We start from the raw sequence: 3,508 nt of genomic DNA on the forward strand, positions 1-3,508 counted from the left end.
CGTCAAGATAATGTGTCAGCTGCGCGTCGCCAAACACTCAGTGAGTCGCAGGCTATGGAGAGACAAGGCGGCGAGGCGCTGTGGATGAAGGGGCGCTGGATGTTGGTGTGGGTGATGCAGAGGAGCATACGGAGGATACTTCAGGCCCTCTTGTATATCCCGTATCACGCTGTGTTGTGATGGGTGAGGAACAGACGGTAGGAATAGGTGTGCTAACATGTAGACGAAAGGGTGACTCTGGCAGGTATTCGGAAGGAGGACTTGTTAAATTCAGACTACAGAGAATCCTAAGGCTGCTAGCACAAGTTGATACCAATACTGACGTGTCATTTTCAAGAACGACATTGGAACAGATACTTGTGGTGATATAGCCATTGAAGGATGAAAAGTAGGTACTGGAAAGGAAGACTTATTAAATTCAGACTCCGGATGGGAATAAAGTAGTGGCAACAGGCTGATGGCACTACTGACTCGGCTTCTTCAGGTGATATGCGGCTACTTGAGATGAAATAGCCATTAAAGGTGATGCAAAGCAACCTACACTACTTGATGCTTCAGGGCTGCAACTTGATCACGGAGAAGCGAGGTGGTTTACATAAGGCTGATCCTTATGTTGATCCTGATCCTTACATCCTACGCTCATGATACCACCCTGCACTTTTCCACGTCTTTTCATAGACGTCCAACCCTTCAGGAGGTAAACATATCACGCAGGGAAGCCACCGAACGCTTGAGTTCTGATCTTTCTAAAATTTCTGATTGGGGCAGAGCAAACTTGGTATTGTTCAATGCCTCAAAAACTCAATTCCTCCATCTATCAACTCGACACAACCTTCCAGACAACTATCCCCTCTTCGTCAATGACACTCAACTGTCCCTCTCTTCTACACTGAACATCCTCGGTCTGTACTTTACTTATAATCTGAACTGGAAACTTCACATCTCATCTCTAGCTAAAACAGCTTCTATGAAGTTAGGTGTTCTGAGACGTCTCCGCCAGTTTTTCTCACCACCCCCCCCAGCTGCTAACTCTGTACAAGGGCCTTATCCGTCCATGTATGGAGTATGCTTTACATGTCTGGGGGGGGGGTTCTACTCATACTGCTCTTCTAGACAGGGTGGAATCAAAAGCTTTTCGTCTCATCAACTCCTCTCCTCTAACTGACTGTCTTCAGCCTCTCTCTCACCGCCGCAATGTTGCATATCTAGCTGTCTTCTACCGCTATTTTCATGCTAACTGCTCTTCTGATCTTGCTAACTGCATGCCTCCCCTCCTTCCGCGGCCTCACTGCACAAGACTTTCTTCTTTCTCTCACCCCTATTCTGTCCACCTCTCTAACGCAAGAGTTAACAAGTATTCTCAATCATTCATCCCTTTCTCTGGTAAACTCTGGAACTCCCTGCCTGCTTCTGTATTTCCACCTTCCTATGACTTGAATTCCTTCAAGAGGGAAGTTTCAAGACACTTATCCACCAATTTTTGACCACTGCTTTGACCCTTTTATGGGACTGGCATTTAAGTGGGCTTTTTTTTATTAGATTTTTGTTGCCCTTGGCCAGTGTCCTTCCTACATAAAAAAAAAAAAAAAGGCGCTGCGCTCTTAAAACTGGTGATGGTAATGCTGGTGGCCGTATTACGTTCCCGCTAACTTGGTGATGTACTGCTCTGAAGTTGGTGAAGTCTTGGAGCCCAGTGTTGATCTTGGCGCGAGGTTGTAAGGTTGTTAGTGTAATTTCAAAGGTAAAGTGTATCTTAAAGGGTGAGTGTACTAGGTGATAATGATGATGTATGTATGTTGTGATGTTGGTGGTGGTGGTATCATTATTATTATAATTAGTAGTAGTAGTAGTAGTAGTAGAAAAATTATGATGGTGTGTGTGTGTGTGTGTGTGTGTGTGTGTGTGTGTGTGTGTGTGTGTGTGTGTGTGTGTGTGTGTGTGTTTGTGTGTGTGTGTGTGTGTGTGTGTGTGTGTGTGTGTGTTTACGTTGTACTGTTCAGTGTCTTCTTTTCGATACAAATTTGCAAAGATGTTGGAAGAAAGTGTTAAGACATTACTTGGCCGCACACACACACACACACACACACACACACACACACACACACACCAAGGATTTGACCACGTAAGTCGTTCAAGCCGATTGTATTGTACTTTTCTTCCAGATTCTACATCTCTCTCTCTCTCTCTCTCTCTCTCTCTCTCTCTCTCTCTCTCTCTCTCTCTCTCTCTCTCTCTCTCTCAGACCACGCCGCCGCCTTCGTCAGCCCAGCGTTGTTCCCAGTGCCTGCCTCTCTCCCTCTTGTTTACTTGACACACCTTTCTTGCCACTTCTCTCACTTGCCTCTTATTCCCCTCTCCACTTCTCCATCCGGCACCCTCACGCCGCTCCTCTCCACTCTTTCCCTCCCTCCTCGACCCTTAGCAGATTACGTCAGGGCTAAAATCTCTCGTACTGTAAGACGAGTGGACCGTAGAAGAAGGCGTGGAAAATATTAAGTCTTCTAATGCTCCCGCCCCGTCCCCACCCCTACCCCCTCTCCCCATACAGTGGTATAAAGAGATGCATCTGCACGTGTGGCGTGAATGGAGTTGCTGACTAGGCAGTGGTTTTGTGTGTATGTGTGAGAGAGAGAGAGAGAGAGAGAGAGAGAGAGAGAGAGAGAGAGAGAGAGAGAGAGAGAGAGAGAGAGAGAGAGAGAGAGAGAGAGTTGGTTAGTCAGGCAGAAAGATAGATAAAAGATAAAGAAAGTGAGAAGGAACTAAGAAAGTCTGTCTATCAATTAGAAAGATTAATAAGACATACATAAAGTGAGAAGGAAGTGACAACGAACAAAGAAAGGCGGACAGTCAGTCAGAAAGACGTATTAAACGTACAGAATGTGGAAACGAATCAAAAGTCAGGAGGCCAGTCATTCAGAAAGATAGAAAACGTACAGAAGCTTAAAACTAAAACTCCGTAGTGCCTCCTCATAGTCAAGTTGTCTGGTGCTCGGGGCGTTTAACCTCGGCCGGTGAGAGAAACCGAACCACCGCGATACAGTTTCCCATCCTTAATTAGTTTAGTGTGTTAAATTTCATGGCCATTGGGATGAGGCTGCCGGTGAGAGAAACCGAACCACCGCGATACAGTTTCCCATCCTTAATTAGTTTAGTGTGTTAAATTTCATGGCCATTGGGGTGAGGCTGATGCACGCGTCACTGCCGTCACTCTTACCGGAAAAATACTGGAGCTTTAAACACACACACAACGAAGTATGTCCTGTATAACTACTACTACCTACACCACAAGCTGAACTGTAGAATAATGTAGGGTCATTTTCGAACAGGGAAGACAGAGGAACGTAGCAATCTCCTGAGAAATTCCGCTCGAAGCTCTTCATTGAACCAGAATAGCTCCCGTCAGGAAAGTGAAGCCTGGTAGTGGATGTGATGAAGCACTGTTACATCAAAGAGAAACGAAAATAGATTTTATGATAACAGACAATGAATGACTCGGTGAAAAATAAAA

The sequence above is a fragment of the Scylla paramamosain genome, chromosome 19 (assembly GCF_035594125.1).
Source record: "Scylla paramamosain isolate STU-SP2022 chromosome 19, ASM3559412v1, whole genome shotgun sequence".
NCBI classification, from domain to species: domain Eukaryota; kingdom Metazoa; phylum Arthropoda; class Malacostraca; order Decapoda; family Portunidae; genus Scylla; species Scylla paramamosain.